General features: G+C 45.0%; 1 protein-coding gene across 1 annotated transcript in view; it reads right to left on the bottom strand.

Moving 5' to 3' along the window:
• GRIN2B (glutamate ionotropic receptor NMDA type subunit 2B) overlaps positions 1-18,703 on the bottom strand; it is a 203,587-nt gene that overhangs the window by 39,426 nt on the left and 145,458 nt on the right. The gene's annotated exons all lie outside the window — the stretch shown is intronic.

Raw genomic sequence — 18,703 nt, 5'->3', positions numbered from 1 at the left:
GCACATGTTGGGAGCCAGATTTCAGAGAAGGCAGTTACAGAGCTGCATGCCCCTGTTTCTTTCCTCTCCCACCACTGAGAGCTCTGGGCAGGTGATTGCAAATGCTGTCCCCACCTGCCATGCACCCTTTGTCCGGATCCTGGCCATGGATTCACACTGGAATAGCCACAGCCAGTCCCACTGTTCTTCACACTTTCAGGGTGCATGTCTGCATGCCCCCCCACCACCTGGCACATGGCAGAGGGCCTCGTGCACTGCACCCCTGCCATCCCAAGGGGTAGCTAACTGAGCCACTGCTCCAAGTTATCACCAGATCTCCAAACTGAGTAGAAACACCAGCTCTGCTCTGCACTCTGGTTCTCTGCCAGGTCTCTTCACTCAGCTTTGCAAAGGGGCCAGATGGGAAGCAAAGCTGTGGGATAAGGGCAACAAGGGACACCCTTGCTGCTCTCCTCCTACCCTCTGTGTGGTTAGGGTGGCTGCTCTCTGTCATCCTTGCACCTTTTCCTATCCACAGTCTCCCTTGCCTGTCTCTATGGAGAAGGCATGGAGATAACCTCATGCCCTGACTCAGTTTCTTCTTCCCTCCTTCTTTCTTTTATTCATTCAGGTGTTCTCCAATAAACACAAGGGACAGGGGATGGGGATGGGGGGGAAACTGAGGCAGCAGGCAGCCCCCAACTCACCTGTTTGAGCAGAAAGGGATGGTGGTCCCTCATACTCTGGCTCATCAGCACCCCACCTCCCACCCACCCACAGTCCTGCCCTCTGTCTCTCGTGTGCACCCATGGACATGGTCCCCACTGCACAGACCTGTCTCCTCACTGCTGCCTCCATCATGTCTTCAGTCTGCTGCCCCCATGCCAGGACTGGCCACAGAAGTGAGACTAGTGCAAGTGGTGAGGAAACCTGCAGGGATGGGGGAGTAACTCATGGTGTGATTTCCTCCCTGTCTCAGCTCCCACTGACTTAGAGCTGGGCTGAGTGATTTGTACCCATCCCAACAGTGCTCAAATGATAGCCTCACTTCTGTCCTGAAATGAAGTTCTGGCTCAAAACCACATCAGTGTCAGTGCTGTGTGTCTCTGTCAGTAGTGAGCATTGCTGGTGTACTTCTGTCCATTCTGCTGCAGACCAACCAGTCATATGGGAGAGACTGCCAGGCTAACCGGGGGCTCCCAGGAGCTGGTGTGGGCTGTACTCCCCAGCTGGAGCCTCCTGCCTTCGGAGCTTATGCTTCAGCCTCTCTGATGGACGCAGGCTCCAGAAAGAGAGCCCACGAGTTGCAGGACCCCCACCTGACCCACTGCTACAGCCAAGTACTGGGCTTCGCTTGAAAATCATGCCACTCTGCCATGTCTGGACAGAGCATTAGACAAGACCCGTCAGCTCTACCTACACCCTACAGAGAAGACCTGACCCTTGGACGGAGCCCACCAGCAGGACAGCTGGTTCACTGCACACATGTGCATTATTGCCATGCTGGCTGGAGCCAGCAAGCACTCTGTGAGCAGCAGGGAGAGGCTCTGCCAAAGATTTTGCTCCTTTCCCATCCCATACACAGGTGCAGACACGCACACACACACAGGTACACCCAGCAGCAGTTATCCTAAGCTGATCTGGGCTTGAAGTCTAGGTAGAACTGCCAAGGGCCCAGCTGAGGCCATCTGGGCTGCAAGTCATCTCTATGCAAAAGGAATACAGTCAGACCCAAGCATGGATAGAGAGAGAGGTAACCTTGAAATCAGCAATTGGGAAGGAGAGAGGAAACTACGTATTTGCCAACCCCAGCTAGCAAAGAAGGGTTAAGACGACGACTGCTTTCTTGGGAGCTTGGCCTTAGGGAGATAAAATCCTCCCCTTCTCTCAGCCCTAATGGACCTCAGGCGCACCTATTTTTCAAAGATTTGTCTGTCATTTTGTGCCTAAACATGTCAACACAAAGCAGATCTTGTGCCATTCCCTTTCCACAGTCTAAAATTAGGAGAATGGGCATGACAGAGGCAGTCTTGGAAATATAAGATGAAGCTAAGTCTCTCAGCAGGTTGCAAAAGATCTTTTGTGGCACATGTAAGTCTACACACGGAATGTCTTATTGCAGTCTGGAATTAGCTGGATGACTTCATATGAGTATATAAATGTGTGTGTACTTTGTAGTTACCTCTATTAGAAGGGGAGTAAGTAGTAAGCCTGTAATTAGGTTCTCTGACACTTTCCATTACAAGAGTCTTCAGGCTGACTCCCTGAGAAAAGCCAACATTTCCATGTTTTGCAACAGGCATTTGAAAGTCAGCAGGGAAAAAACCCTGAGGCTAAGGACATGATTTCTACTTTGCCCCATCAAATTTCATTCACTCTTAACTGCATTATAAACTGTTAAATAATCATCATTTCTTTTCTGTCACTTTCTTGCAGAAATCCTGGCAGACAGCCCAAAGAGCATCTGAGCATAAACATTTTAAGAGCTAAACCCATCAGCCCAGTAAATCAGTGGGGACGTCCCCACCAGTACCACAGTCAGTACAAGGAGCACCTCAGCTTTGGGAGTGCAAGGGAAAGGCAAAAGTCTGATCAGGCTGTCCACAAAACGTGGACAAACCATCCAAGTTCTCCTCTATGTTTTAAATGCATTCCGCTGTGAAAAGGTCACTTGCACTCCAACATTTAGGATACAGAACAAAAGCGAACCAGTTTGAGCTGTCATGACTGTCTGTGGACAAGCACAGGTTAGTCACTGGGTTGAGCAATCAGACTCGGTGCTGAAAGTTCAGCATGCATGAGAATGAACAATACATTTCTACAGAAAAGATTTCAAGTTTTCCCCTTAAAAACAAACCAAAATGAAACACACAAAATCCCCCATGAAGCAAACTACACTAAAGGAACTTTATTTAGGTTGAAATATTAGGAAATGGCAGGTTTACAGTTTCCTTTTCAGCCTTTCTTCCATCCCACTTGTGTGTGGACATTTTGATTCAAGTTTTAATTAATGAGTGCATGCAACTCTCTCCATGAGGTCCCTGCCTCAATCCTTGTACTGCAAAGAAACTTGAAGGAGTAGAATTAAGGTGGCCAAGGAAAAAAGACTGGCATTTTCTAGCTTGATTTCACAAGCTAAAAATGAAATCACTGTTCTTTTATTTTCTCTATGCAATTGCTTATACAGCCTGAATGTGCAGAAGTTCTTATAAAACCAATAAATGGGCCAAGAAAGTAGCAGTGAAGATAGAGAAAGAGCTATCCATGAATCACCAAGCACTGGCAGAGAAGAGAGGAATAAAGAAACAGCAATGGACAGCAAACCAATCTACCAATGTAGATTATGCAATCCCATTTTATGACGAAAGCAGCAGCACTGACCTTGCCAAGGGGTTGAATGAGGCAAAGAAAGTAGAAGCCAAGTTGGAAGGGAGCATTGGAGAGAGGTGGAAGAGGGTGAAGCTGGCAGGTCTCTCATGGTCATGATGCCCAGAAGGTAAAGAGGAAAGGAAGGCACTAATCAGGCAGATTATGCTGCAGGCAGGTTTCTCAAGTTGCAATATGCTTGTAACATGCTTGTAGCAGGCTAAGGGAGAGAGAAGCATGGTCTGTACAGGAGGTATGGACAGGACCAAGCTGGTTTGATCTGCGTAACCTTAGAGTAGAAGCACAACGGTGGGGGTAGATGGCATCAGGTCACCAACCCAGTTACGGTCCAGATGCCATCTAGCCATGTTAGACCAGCAGGGCTAAGCTGAGAGCTGAGGCAGCTTGCCAGGCTCACGCAGCTGCCTTGCACCACACCATACTGCTGCATCCCAGTGGCACTGCTCTGCACAGTGTGGATTTACCATCACAAGCCTATGCCAGCACAGGCAATGCATAGCCACATTTCACAGGGCAAATTTGCCCTAAGCATCTACACCAGCTGTGCAGAGCACAGATGCTTTCTCCCCAAATGCCCAGGAGTGAAGGGACTCAAGTGCTCTCTGTAATCTTGTCCTGTGCTTGCTCTGTGACCTTAAGCAAGTCACTGATGCTTTCTGAAGCTCAGTTCTCCCTCTATAAAAGGCTTTTAATAATCCATCCCACACTGCAAGGGGGATGAATAGGGACCTAACAACTGAGAGAAATTACAAAAGTCAGCATACTAAGGAGATGCCTCAGCTCATCCACCCCAGAGGAAATCGTGCAGCTCAGGGCTGCACCCTACAACCACCTCTGCTGTAGAAGAGTGATGGTTACTGCAGAGTGGCCATGCGTGCCAGCAGTCAGCAGTGGAAATCGTGCTGATTAATGACAGAACGGCAGTACAGCAGGTCAGGCATGTAGATCGACGGCTGTAAAAGGAACAGTGGGATTTTATACGGTACTCGCTAAGGACTAGTTTGGGATCAGGAGATTAACTAATAAAGCTCAAGAGCACATTCTTGGGTCCTGTCCAGCTGCTCTGGAAGCTGAAGTGGCACAAGTGACCAGGCAGCTGTCCTTCCTGGCTCTCTGAAGATACCCTTCCTGGAAAAGGGAGCACAGTGACACTCAAGCTGGCACTTTGGTGCTCAGCCCTGCCCCTTCCAGTCTCCAGGAAGCAGACCCATCTCACCTCCCATGCTCAGCATAAAGCTCAATCAGCTGAGGCCCCAGGCCACAGCTCTCCATCATGACTCTGAAGAAGCCTCTCTGCCACCTCAGGACCCCATGCAGCAGGTGAGATGTGGGTGGGAGGGAGGTTGCAACCTCCTTGGAGGGCAGGATTGCTTGTCCTGTCCTGCCCTCCTTGGAAGCCTCCTCCAAGGATGCTCTCCAGCTGTGGTTGACAGCTGTGGCTCACCAATGTGGTGCTGTCTTGCACAAGGAAATGGAGGGACCCTCCAAGACTTGAGCAGAAGAAACAGCCTTGGAGAAGGACCAGGTGGTCAGCAGTTCTCAGTGATGAGACAGGCATTGTGGTGGGGTGGTCAGCCAGGTGCAGAGGAGCCCCATGGCCAGCCCAAGGCACATACAAGTGCAAATTTGCCTCAATGCCAACTTTAGCCCTGTCTGCTTTTCTGCTATGCCAAGAACATCCAGTAAGCCAGGCCTTACCCTTCTTGCGACAGAAAAGATTGTGGTTATGACTGAACATTACCCCTTCCAGTCTGCTGATTATTTCACCAAGCAACCTTAAAGTTCCATTACTATCAGTCTTTGTGGAGCTAAATATACACTAAGCACATATACAAATACATATAAATATGTCTCTATCTAGCAGAGAATCCAATTAAGTGAATATGTTACGCCTTAGCAATTAATGAATTCAACAAGCTGAGCTGCCTCTTGCATATGATTAAAGTTCAAGCAATATCAATCACAACAGTAAAAAGATTCCAGATTTTCCTACATGCTATCTATAAAGAGATTGTTAACACTTAAATTAATGGGCAAATTGAAGTGCGTTTGCAAACCTCAGGAAACTCATCCTCCCAATGACATACAGCCTGTCCTTCAACTCATGTTAGCCTGTTCTTGCATGCAGCATCTCAGACCATTCCCGCCTTCTTATATATCTTTCTGCAGCATTTTCTGGATGGCAGAAATGCTGGTGTCCTATAGGTCAAAAGAAAGCAAGTTCCATGACTGAATGGAGTTGGCTCTCTAATCACTTGACTGATGCAGATGCTTGCTCTCTCTTTGTGTTCAATTGCCAATTTTTAATGTGTGTTTATATGTGTGTAGGTGTATGTTTGTGTGCACAGGTATGCGTGTGTTCTTTTGTACGTTAATCTTTTTCCAGGACAAGGCTTTTTTGTGCAGTTTCTGACTCTCAGCAATAGACAATACCGAGCCTTCTAGGGACTGCTCATTCCTTCCTTCTCTCACAATACCCCTCCTCTGCATTCATAAGACATTCCCCAGGGGCAAGTTCTAGATAAGTAAATATTTAAGTAGCCACCAAACCACAGAAGATGCAGAAAAACATACGAGAGACGTGGCTGCAGTATTCAGGGCACAGAGGGGAAAGAACAGAGGCATGGCTTGGAGGGTTGGGAGAAGATGAATGATGATAAGAGTTTGAACTGAAAACACAACTGTTCCCTTCTCTTCCCAGACCCAGCCAGCACAGAAGTTGGTTTTCACCCTGAGACCAGAGCTGATATAATATAGGTCTGTGTTTGTACGGATGCACAAATCCAAAAAACCAAGAATGCACCTTACTGGGAGACTAGTAGAAGAGCGAGACTTTAATTGAGACACCAAAGACACAGCTAAACAACTGTACTTCTAATCATAGAATCATAGAATGGTTTGGGTTGGAAGAGACCTTAAAGATCATCTAGTTTCAACCCCCCTGCCATGGGCAGGGACACCTTCCACTAAATCAGGTTGCTCAAAGCCTTATCTGACCTGGCCTTGAACACTTCCAGGGAGGAGGCATCCACAACTTCTCTGGGCAACCTGTTCCAGTGTCTCACCACCCTCTCAGTAAAGAATTTCTTCCTTATATCCAACCTAAATCTACCCTCTTTCAGTTTAAAACCATTACCCCTTGTCCTATCACTATATTCCCCAACAAAGAGTTCCTCCCCATCTTTCCCGTACGCCCCTTTTAGGTACTGGAAAGCCACTATAACATCTCCCCAGAGCCTTCTCTTGTCTAGGCTGAACAACCCCAACTCTCTCAACTTGTCCTCATAAGGGAGGAGCTCCAGCCTCAGATCATCTTCGTGGACTGTCTCTGGACCCACTCGAGCAGGTCCATGTCCTTCTTATGTTGGGGGCCCCAGAGCTGAACACAGCACTGCAGGTGGGGTCTCACAAGAACAGAGGGGGCAGAATCACCTTCCCCAACTTGCTGGTCACGCTTCTCTTGATGCAGCCCAGGATACAGTTGGCTTTCTAGGCTGCAAGCACACATTGCTGGCTGAGTCTGCTCTTTATGCTGAATCTTTTTTATTTCAGCTGCTCCATTGTTCTCCTAGTTTGTTGTCACACTCCAGAAAAAGGCCTTGAATACTCTGAAGCAGGCTTGAGACTCCCTTCTGGGGACCAGTTGGGTCTGTCACAGACAGAGGTCAGGCCAGAGCCCCAGTCCTAGTTGCTCCTTTGCCCCCTGAGCTGGATACCAGGAGGGACAGCTAGCTGTCCCCTACAACCCTGCAGCCACTCACCCACCCTCATCCCTGCTATGTGGCTCAGCAGAGGCTGTTATCTTATCAACGTCTCCTTCCAGGCTCCCCACCTTGTGGATCCTATACCCATGTAGAAGTATTTGTGTCTAAGCCCACAGCACTACAGATTTCACAAGTCCCTATGAGATACCACAGAATAAAGTTTGGATCTTTGCTAGAATACTTGAGAAACACTGGTTTGAAAGTGGATATTATAGAGAATAGGGTATAAAATTGGTCACTTATATCACTCATGTAAGATGGCAATCTGAGGGGTAATAGCCATATAAAATATGCCATACCCCAGGAAACCACATACTATTTGTATGCTTCCCAACATACCCAGAAGAGCTAAAAAGCCCTCAGAAAATCCAGTCAAGAGCCAGTTTCTTGCAGAGCTGTAGGAGCACACTCTGGCATACACACAGAGCCCTCAGCAGACACATCAGACTTGAAGGATCACTTGTATGGTCAGAGTATGACATTTTTTGTGCACTGGAATGCAGCTGTCAGAAGGTGATGCTTCACAGAGATTTGGAGATCTTTCCTTCAAGAGTATGACACAGATTTTTCACTTCCCCAGAGAGCCAAAAAGGACAAGGAAGGCCCCCTTTCAGGTTCACTAGTTTTATTTTCTCCTCTAGGCACAAAGATGCTGGTTGTTATTCAAGCTGTGGTAGGAAGCAAGCTGTCAATGAGAGCTTTGGGTCCAGACATAGCCACTTTGCAACCAGACATAGCCACTTCTTCCCTCTGTTTCAGCAATTTCTGCAGGTGTTCTTCTGCCTCAGTAGGGTGTTCTTATCACCATTTTACCCTGCTCCACATCAGTGTACTTTGGGGAAGGAAGACACTTTGGGGAAAAAGCTCCTTATTGATAATAAGAAAATAATGTACCCACTCTGTATATACACATTAAAAAATCCAGCCTTCACACATATGCGAACAACTGTGCTCAACAGGAATGAAAGGATGGTTTCTTACCTGAATTCTGTTCAATAAGTATAAAGAAATTTACGTCCTCCCCTAAGCAGCCTTCTTGCATTACATGGAGAAGTGCCTTGTCTCTCAGAAATTTGAAGAGCAAGAAGATCAAGCAATATCCACCAGAACAGTAGATGAAGGTGCCCTGTCAGTATGGTGTGTACCACTGAACATGAGAGATAGGCCCATTTCTTCAATCCATTCCCACTTCTTTGTAAGCAGATTGGAAAATGAAAACACCCTTCCCACAAATAGTCATCTAGATGTCAAAGCATAACTGCATTTGCACAGTAGGGATCCCTTGGGAATTTTCACCCCACACAGACGTCACAGCTGATGATTCCCCAACGTGCCTGCTGCATTGTCAGGCTCCTTGTAGTTTGCTTTCTCTGTGGCATCAAGCTCTTTCCACCCATCACCTTCTCCCTGTCTGTGATTACCACTGCCTGTCAGCACTGCAGTAAATACGTGTATATTTCCAGGTCTCTCATTTCTCACTCTACAGAACTCTATCTCCTAAAAAATGCAGACTTTCCAACCAGAGCAGACACTAATATAGAGAACAAACAGGAATTTTTGACAGGCTCACCTGCTCCATGCACTATGCATTAAATTACCTGCATCTCAGAACTTTTTTCTGCTTCCTGCAGGAGGTTATTGTACTTCTGCAACTGTGACATTGTAAAGCTGTTGGCATAGGTGTCCATGATCTTACAGGTTAAGAAAAAGTCAGGTCTCACATGAGAGCCGGACAAGATATCTCCAAAAACCAGAAGTCTGATGATGTACAGCAAGCAGCACAGCAGGACTGAGTGAAGGAGAGCTCTGTGCTCCAACTCCTGGATGTAGGAAAGCAAACCCTGCTCCTGGACAGACTGGCTTTTGGAAGAGAACACAGCCATGTTCCTCCACTTTGTCATCAACAACACAGGTCTGAGTTATGGGATTAGGACCCAGGTCTGTTGACCTTCAAAGACTATCATGGTCCTGCCCTCTCCCTTAATCTAAGATCTTTTCACTTTGGCTGTGACAAACACCTCTCAGCACCCCCATCCCCTGCACATCCATTCAAAAGGCTGTTCCACAGATCATTTGCCTGATACCATTTTTCCCTTTTCAGTCCTTCTTTGCCTCCTTTCTCAGCTGCACCAAGTGTCTTTTTTCCAAGCCACTTGATGCCTCTAATCCATCAGTCAGTAACAAGATGTGAATGTTGACCTGCTCCACTTTCTTCAGTAGCTTTTCAGAGACCCACGTAGCTTTCTTCTTCTCGAGAGAGGTCCCATGAGTACTGGTAAAGTTATGCCATTTCTTTTCTTCATACCCTACCTTATGTATCTCTTTTGCCCAGATAGCTACAGATAATTTGCGAGTCAGGCTGCTGACATGCTAAGCTTGTAGTCCACAAAACTTAAAAATCCTTATGCATTTTCCCCTCATATTCACCTAGCAGATCAATGCAAAAATGTTCACCGCCATCAGTGGGTAAAATATGCCATCTCTTTGCAAACTTTCCCTAAAGAATACACAGCAAGAAAATCCTGGATATTTACTACTTTTATTAACTTGCCTGTGTTCCCTGTGCATTGATTCTCATCTGTCTATATGACCATGTTTTCTCAGCTGATACTTACACAGTAAGTGTTTAGTGGTTACAGCCATCATCTTGGTCTCTCTCGCAGCACAATGGGGCACTGGTTAACAACAGGCCTTTTCAGAGACTACAGTAATACAAATAATCAAAATAACCACAAGCTTCGTCTGCACAGTTCATGAATCAAACTAACCAGGGCTGCTTTTTTGCAAGACAGAGAATGATAGTCATATTGCAACCTGAGTGCTATTCATTACAGTTTTCGTCTCTCTAATTACCCCTCCATTTTCACCTGTTTCTTAAACTGCCAGTTAGAATGGCTTTGCACTGACGAACAGGTGCTGCACCTCATCCCAAGGAGGTATGGCTGCATCTCTACAGAGGGCAAAGTGATCTCTGTGAATAGAGCTCATTCACAGAGAGGTCAGGGACCCGCTAAACTAAGGGAAAATAGGAGGTCTGCAGTGTCACAGATTTGCCTCTGCCTGACCACTGCAAGATCATAGAGATGTGGAAAGTCTATTTTGAATTTATGTAAGTTATTTATATGTATTTAATCACATATGAAAAAATGGCAGAAACTCAAGAAATGGATTTCTATTTTCTTCCATTCATACCTCAAAAGCCACTTTTCCCATCCCTCCTTCCCCCTGTCTCAGCACAAAACACACCCTAGCTGCTCACTCCATGCATTTGACAGACTCTGATTGAACTCACAGATAATAACCTTGCAAGGCAGAGCCAAACTTGCAGCAGTACAGGGTGTTCTCATCATTGGCTCCCAAAAATAGTTCCTTGCCAATAAGAGTCAATCGGTTCAGTCTTTGCCAGCCTGCACTTGTACTGTCCCACCGCATCTCAGGGGCTGCTGACACAACTTGTCCCCTTCAGAAGGGTTGTGAGGCTCTAAATAGAGCCAAGAGTTGTGTATTGGTTGATGAAAATACCTTAGGTTTGTAATATTAATGTAAACCAGTATTCCATGGATCCTCCCTGTCTCCATTCCCTGCTATAAGGGAGATACGAGAGTCCTGGACTGCAATAGCTGTGAGACAGCATTTGTGGACTTTGGTCTATATCTTCCACAACTTCTTAAGAGCTAGTGGCAATGATCATCCTGGGATAGCTATTTTAGATTTGTCTCAACAACACCTGCTGCAAGGACTCAGCACAACTGGCTGCAAAGAAGGAGCAGAGGGTGGGGAACACACATCTTAAGGGAGCATGCAATTGCAGACAAGCAGATCTAAAGGAATTTGGAAGAAAGACATCAAGAAAGAGAAAACAAGGTCCCAGGACAGAAGCAAACAGAAAAGGGGGTTCTTAATATGCAAGGATGGAGTGCAGCGCTGTCAACAAGCCAAACCAAGCCCAACAATGGGTCACTTTTGGGACAGAAACCACTCCATTATGCCCTAGTACTGTTCATTTTGATATTTACATTGCAAAAATTTACCCCTGATGTCAAGCAGTGAACCTAGTCTGAAGTCAGTGGAATTCAGCCACTTACGCCAGAGGTTAATTTGGCTCCCAAACGACTTTTCTATGCAATAATTTAGATAATGACCCTTCAAAGCTTATGTTGCAGCTGTAGCATGAGAGATGGAGAAAAAGGGCCAAAAAGGCTGCAACAGAATAGCTATACTCAAGTCTAGAGTTCAGCTAATCCAGGATCGCATAAACCAACAGCAAGAAATACTGGAAGTTAATGAGCACTCCTAGAGAAAATCTTACCCCCATCTAACAGTATGATACAGTACAGATGTGTTAATACAGGCGCCTTCGTGCAAACTGAATCCCAGAATATTTTGCAAAGTTAAATACAAGACAGCAAATGACATGCAGCATAAAGAATAGCTGGTGCACTGAGCAATCAAGAGGCAGTGCAAATGGCCATATAATTTCGCCTTTTAAAAGCAACTGCATAAAAGCTCATTCATCCATAAAAATGCTGCGTTTCTGTTTTCTGCCTTCCTAGGAGCTTTCTTGCCTGCCCCCTTTATCGTCAACTACAGACTTCAGATCTTCTCAAAAGAGTAAAAACAAACACCTGTTCTTACATGCCCAAATATTGCCTCCACATTTCAAGGCTGTTTTATATAGCTCCTAAGTATTACCAGACAGGGCTAGTCAAAGAGTTCATAGGGCCTCAGACTCAAATTTAAAAGTACTACACATGACCACAGGCTATGAATATACCCAACCAAAAAAGCGGATGTCAAGACATTATGTGGTGAATACATTTGGAATTTGAAAATTAGGAATGCATGGGATATGATTTCAGGTATGTAAGGATAAATTTGTTTCCCAGTTCATTTGAGAAGGCAGAATCTTGTTACTCTGGTGTCCAATGAAATCTAGACATCATTTCAAACACCATGAGATTCAGCCTCCAACCTGTCTTCAGCCATGATGTCTTCAAGAATTGTCAGCACAGCTTACAACAGCTAGTCAGACAGCAAGTTACAAGCACCATTTGTTATGCTATAATACAGGTATTTCACTTCCTCACTGCCCCCAAGATATCCTACTCTCTCCATATTCATGTTTAGTTTATCTACTCATAGTGTGCAACATCTCCTTTAAACACTTTGAGAGACCGATCTCTGGAAGGTGTTTTTGTGGTGCCTAATACAAGACACTGTAATACTAACATGAAAGATGAAAGAGTTGAGAACTGGAAGTCCAAGGGAATTACAGTAGCCCAGATGGAAGAGGACATGTACAAGAAGTCCAGGAGAGTAGAAGCTGGGACAGTATCACAGACAGACAAGCTAAGTCACTGTTGATGTACACTAGTGATAGGTAGATAGATAGACAGACAGACATATATATACATACAGAAGATGCAGATAAAAGAAAAAGGCAAGGTCAATGATAAGGCTGAGTAAGGCAATAAAGAGCAAAGGCTTAAAGAAATAAATAAAAGAGATAATACGAAGCCTTTATCCCTCTTCCAGGTCACAGATGCTGTGCAGAAGATGGACTGCCAAGCTTGCAACCTCACCTTGAAGACCTCGGCTGGCATACACCACATATTGTGAGTGGTTCTAACAACTCTTGGGCCCAAGCAGCCCCTTGGCCTAGGTGCATCCACCTGTTTCAAGTGGGAGAGATTCTGCGTGAGCCCTGCTCAGTTGACCTTTCCCCGCCTCTTTCCTGTGACAGCCTCCAGTGCCACTGTGCTGACCATAGCCCAAAGGAACTGTTCAAACAGACAGGAAGTACCTGAACTTCCAATCACACAAACCCCATCACAGAAATGCTTCCTCCATCAGGGACCAGGTAAGAGCGATGACACAGTCACTGATGCTGCCACTTAGTGCTATCAAAGGGATTGCTGCAAATGGGGAAGCTCTGAGATTGAGAATTCATTGCCTGTTGCCCAGTCTCTCCCCCTTTCTCCCCAGTCCTCTCAATTTACAACTAAAGAATTCCAATTCATTAAATCATTGCTCGTATGTCTTATTTTCTACACCCCTCATTATTCTCACTGCTTCCCCCAGACTCATTCCAGTTTGTCCAGATCTTTCTTGAAGTGCTATCCACAGAACTGCACAGAGTTTTTCAACCTTACCATCACTCAGCAGAGCACAGAGATTACATCATGCGCCTTGCAGGCTAAAGTCCTATTTATACCTCCAAGTACATCATTTGCCTCTTTCTCAACAACACACAATCATGTTCAGCTTGTGATCCTCTTTTATCCTCCTCCCAATCCTTTTCTGCAGAACTGTGATCTAGTTGATCTTTCTCTGCACTGTATTTATGTAGTCCATTATTCCTGCCAAGGTACAATAGTTTGCATTTGTCTCTATTGAATTACATCCCGCTTTTTCAGAGTGTATATCCAATTTGCCAAGATCATTATGAATTCTAACCTTGTTCTCTAACAAATTCACAGTCCCCCCAGCTTGCTGTCATCTTTAAATTTGATATGCAAATTCTCCATCCATCACCAAGGCTGTTAAAAATAATATTGAACTGAACTGAGCACAGGACAGACCCTCACAGAATGCCAGTCCGTGCTCCCTTCCATTTTGACATTCTTATTCATTTTGCATGCATTTGTTATTAGCTCTCCTCAAGACCTTGCTCCTCTAGACTGCTAACAAAGTGTGATGAGAGAGATGGTAAAAACCTTACTGGAGTCAAAACAGATGACACCTTCAGTTTCACCTCTGTCCACAATGCCTGTTACCCTGTCACAGAAAGATATTAGATTGGTCTGACATGACTTGTTCTCAACAAATCCTGGTAGACTTTTACACGTCTCCTTGTTACTGTTCAGGTGCTGAAAAGGAGTTTGGTTGATAATTCATTTTATATTTTTTCTGAGGATAGGGGTTAAGCAACAGTGATTCCATCAATCTGCAATTCCCAAGCTCCTTTCCCCTCTGCCCCCCTTGCTCTTTTTTAAAGACAGGCAACCAAGTTTCCCCAGTATCTGGCAGATACTACCTGGGTCAGCTTTACAGGTATGGATCCAATGCAGTACATTCACAGAACACACTTTCTGTAAATTTTCTTTGGAAAAAGGAGCAGGTTGATTATGTAATGTGCTGCTGCAACAGGAGAAAGGAGGTTGTTACCCTGTCTTGGGAAACATGCACCCTTAACCTTATGCAAGTCTCCTTTGTCATGCTGACAGCAGAATAGAGACTGGTATTAACATGCGCCAGACCTCCTGTCCTACAGCACATCCTGCCATTCCAACCCTTGACAGCAATAGCAGTTCAGCCAGTGCACCTTAGACCCCATCCATAGCACCTCAACTATTTTAGTCCTTCCTCCCACTCCACACTTAGTTTTGTCAATATGCCTGTCCTGCTCAGCAGCATCCCCATCTACTCAGCCTTGCTTACCCTATCCCAGCCATGTGCTCAGCAGGGACTGATGTTAAACCAACGGTCTGCACTTTCCCTGACATGATGGTTCTCACCCTTTCTTTCTTCTCCTCCTTCTCTAGCTCCTCTGAGACATTACAACTCTCACTTCCCACTCCCTCCTGCACCCGCAGCCATGTCAGTGCCTCTTCCACCTCAATAAAGAGCAGTTAATCCCAGGCAGGCAACAAGTTGTGCAATGTTTCAGGATGATAAACCAGGCCATGGAAACTCAGATGACCTGAGGCCAGCTGCACTCATTTCACTTGTAGCAGAGAACAGGCTGGACAGCAGTGGTCAGAAAGCAACCCACTGGAGGAAGGAGGAGTCTGGACTGTGCTCTAGTGTGCCAAGTAGAAGTCAACAGCTGTGTGTTGGGAGCAGACACAAGCTCTAGGCTGGACGAAGTCAAGCAGCTGAGACCATCGGAGAAAGGAAGTTCTTCTGTAACTACTGAGAGAACAATTAACCGGTGTCCTGGGGAAATAGTGCTGTTCCAGGGATGAGCTTTGATGGGCAAAATAGCATTTTTGCGTAATAAATACCATGTGCACTCTTCAGTGTGCAGACAAGGACCCAGGTGCTCATCAATTATTGAGCTTGCTTGAAAAGGCATTTAGGAGAATGCATAAGAGGCCAGTCTGCAGCTCTACCTCAATCCCAGCTGGGCTGCTCTTAGAAACCCAGACAGTGAGAAGGGAAGAGAAAGAGGGAAGAAAAAAAAAAAAAGCAAAGGAAGTAAGGAGAGAAGGGGAGAGAGAGAGAGAGAGAAAGGGAAGAATCTAGTAGAGCCTTCCCCTTGCCAAAGGAAATCATGCGTGGTACAGGAAATGCCTCCTTGATGCCTTGTAATATCATTCCTGCAGTATCACCATCTTTCTTCTTACTTTCTGGGATGAAAACAGTATTGTCTTTATTCCTCCGGGTGCAGCCCACACCCTCTGAGGCCAGCTCCTAGACTGCAGAGAAGACCTGGGATTGGAGTCAGGTCAAGGCAAGAACACACTGTTGCCCCAGCAGCGTTGTTACCTCATCCTGACCACTCTGCTGCCCCAGACCTCAATGGACTTTACAGCTTTATTAAGAGTTGCCATGTTTACTCAGTTCAAAGGACTATGAAACATCCTAGACTCTTCTGTGTCAAATCCCATTTAGGGAAAAAGACAACTCTTACCTCAAATCAGCTGCCAAAATTCAAACTCCCACGGATCAACACACATCTTCACGTGAATGTGCAACAGAAGACTGTCTCCTGAACAGAACCATGCATTTGCTGCAATTCACCATGCATGCTGGCCATAGCCAGTATTTAGTCTTCATTATTGCTTTGGAGATGAAGCACAACTTCGTCTCCAAAAAACTCCAGAAAATCACATGTCTAGGTGCAGCTCACTCAGGAGATACACAGCTGATGTGCATTCAGAATGAGAAAATGAGAAAAAAATCTCAAGGAACAGCTGCAGTCTCAAGGAACATTCACTCACAATCACTCAGAACTTTTCTATTTGTGAACTAGATTTCCTTGGATGTAAAAAGTCACTCATACTATTGAACAAGTATGAAGCTAAAATTTGACCAACCACAGAATTTTCCTAGCACTAAAAAGTATGTCTTTTTATTAAAAATAGGTAGCTTTTTTCTTCACAATAATCTAACTTGAAAAATACTTAGTAAGGTCAAATTCTAAGTGCTTTTTTGTTTGATATTTTTGTTATAATTTTGAGCTTTTGAAGAAACTTTGGGTAAAGCACACACCAAAATAGGAGTATTTTGGATCATCGTGATCCCCAAAAGGCAGAGCTTTTTAAACTATAAGCTTGTGGAGGACTAGATACAACTACAGAAGACAATACAAGATGTTTGGAGAGTCAAATTGTTTACAATCCAGGAAAGAAAGTCTTACTTTTCGAATCCTGAGCCTTCAAAAAGTAGCTATGAGTTTCTCTTTTTCATTAGTGTCTTTCATTTAGGATCATATGTACACGCTTTTGGGACCTAGGAAATACTTTTCCACACACTGGAGCATCAAGTTATGGAACTTGCTTTCACAGAATCACAGAATCATCTAGGTTGGAAAAGAACTTGAAGATCATCTAGTCCAACCATTAACCTAACACTGACCATTCTCAACTTTCATAGAGCAACACTGGGGGACATGGCTTCATGCCGATGAGGAAAGGACTGAGCATTCCCAGAATCAGGAACTAAAGTTGCAATGGCAATGATTAGAAAGAAGCAAAGACAAAGAAACTTGGAGTTATGAGAGTGGTAAAAACTCTTGTGATACGGGTTATAAATCAAGACTGAACGGAGTGAAGGTGGCAGTAGGCAGTGCACACACAAGCACAGAAAAAGGGGCAGTGCTCTACACACATTCAAGGATCCGTATCTCTAACTCACACATAGAAATACATGCAGGACCATTACACTTCCACATGTACCCTCTTAAGTACAAGTACCCATATGCACATCTACAGCTTTCTGCAGACTCCAGACAACACTCACCTGTCCCCCTCACAGAATAACGTGCAAAGTTTTGTCTGCCCTGCAGGCACCTCACTGAAGTGTGCTTCTCCCAGAACCACTGGGGAAACAGGTCCAGATTCCCACCCAGTACCAACCACTGCCTGTTCACAGCCAAGTTGAGGTTTGATTCTGGGCTTACATTTGGTGTATTGGGTGCAGCAGCAGGCAAAAACCAGAGGCTAGCCTGGATGGTGTGAAGTGTCAAGTAGGACACAAGGTTGCTGCATCAGACTTTCACATCTGGCATTTTGGCCATTGAACAGAAGTCTCAGACAGCAGCCCAAACAGGATGGTAAAGAGGATGAAAAAAACATCACCCCAAAACTAAAAACTTGGGCTATTTTCCCTAAAGACATAATACTGATGGGGAGGCTAGCCCATGTAATTATGTTTAAGCCATTCCACAAGTAAATTTGCCTCTGCTGATTGTCCCGGCCTAAGGGAAACTCTGAAGGAATAGAGCTTTCAACACAAAATTCTGCCAGAAAAGTGTTTGTCTCTAGCACAAAGTTTTCTTTCTTTTCCTGGCCCCAGGGGACCACACACTGAAAATAACCAAGGGATGAGGCCTTGTCCTCTGAGTCCAAACCACTGGGCACTTAAATAACTCTACCAGTATTTTTAACTGTTCTCAGCATCTGTGAAGAAGCCTGGAATGACAGTCTGGAGATCAAATTCGCTTTGCTCTCCAGAGAGCATAAGCAAAAGCAGTCCTACCTTGTTACTGAGAAAATAGGACGTTATGTCTTGAACCAGTCTGAAGTCTCCCACATCATTTACTGCCAATATTAAAACACAATGAACTCATAACCTGCTGTGGAGATGCTACGCTCCTAGCCATGGACAGAAAAGCCTGTAGCATCGAGCAGAGATTTCTTAGTAGCTGCAGAAAAAACCCAGTATTTTTGATCACCAGTGAAACCCCTCTGATCTGCGTTCACCATGAAGTGACAGAGGCAGTGGACTGAAGGAGATCTTTAGGATTTAACATGTTCTTTCAAAAAGTACTTCTCTCTGTCACCCCCTTCTCTTGCCACAGTTTAATTTCAGCTGCCATTTCTCCATGTGCCTCTTTCTTAGCAGCCAGGAAAGCTGGCTTTTGAGCCCTGTGGGAAGGGAAATTGTCACAAGGACAGCTCCACCTCTCCTCCCACAGCTTCTCATGGGGAGTTTGTGCACAGATTATAGGTGAAGGAGGAGTGAATTGGTCTATACCAAATGATACCCATCACAGACTGCAAGGATACTACCAGAAGGAATTAGAGCAATCGAGCATTGTCTTTGCAGAGGCAGCTGCAACTTACAATGTTGCATTAAAAAATGCTGCTGCAAAACATGTAGTACGTGAATTACAAAATGTCGAGACTTTCCTTTTCTCAAGTAAATAAATTTTCTGGGAATGAGGATATGGAGGAAATTTTCATTCTTGAACAATAAATCTTGAACTGATTTATTCCAGAAATATGCCCCTTTGTAAACTGCATTGTCAAAAGACAGGATGGAAATCAAAATAAATAAAATTTTGTCTCCTTCAGATGGATTTAGAAAAGGGATTATCAAGGAAGTTTTAGTGAACTGCATCAAAA

Source organism: Strix aluco, chromosome 5, assembly GCF_031877795.1.
Source record: "Strix aluco isolate bStrAlu1 chromosome 5, bStrAlu1.hap1, whole genome shotgun sequence".
NCBI classification, from domain to species: Eukaryota; Metazoa; Chordata; class Aves; order Strigiformes; family Strigidae; genus Strix; species Strix aluco.
This window is presented reverse-complemented; position numbering and strand designations above follow the sequence as displayed.